Source organism: Penaeus monodon, chromosome 30, assembly GCF_015228065.2.
Source record: "Penaeus monodon isolate SGIC_2016 chromosome 30, NSTDA_Pmon_1, whole genome shotgun sequence".
In the NCBI taxonomy this organism is placed as follows: domain Eukaryota; kingdom Metazoa; phylum Arthropoda; class Malacostraca; order Decapoda; family Penaeidae; genus Penaeus; species Penaeus monodon.
The window spans coordinates 38,133,051-38,133,425 of record NC_051415.1 but is presented as its reverse complement, the minus strand read 5'-3'; positions in this window follow the sequence as shown (position 1 = coordinate 38,133,425).

Below are 375 nucleotides of genomic sequence, written 5' to 3'. Positions count from 1 at the left end.
TAAGCTGTTGCCCGAGCACATCCTGGTGCCGCTCCGGATCAGTCGCGAAGACAACCTCATCGTGCTCGGCCCCGAGGGCTGCAGGGCCGCCAGGATCGAGCGGGGAATTCGGCGTCAGGCTTGTAAGGCCCGTCATCAACATGCCCTGATGGTCGAGGGCGGCGTCGAGGCCGTGACTAGTGCTGTGGCCTTCATCGAGGAGATGGTCGCCGACCGGCTTCTGGCCCTGAAGGAGGGCAACGCCCGTCGCGACTGATGAACGCCCAGGCCGCTGCGGTTCGGTCCACGCCGCGCTGACCACGCCCACCGCGGGACCACAAGAGACGGAGATGGGCGGTCGAAGAGACTAGCTTCCTCACGTCCCCCCCCCCCCCC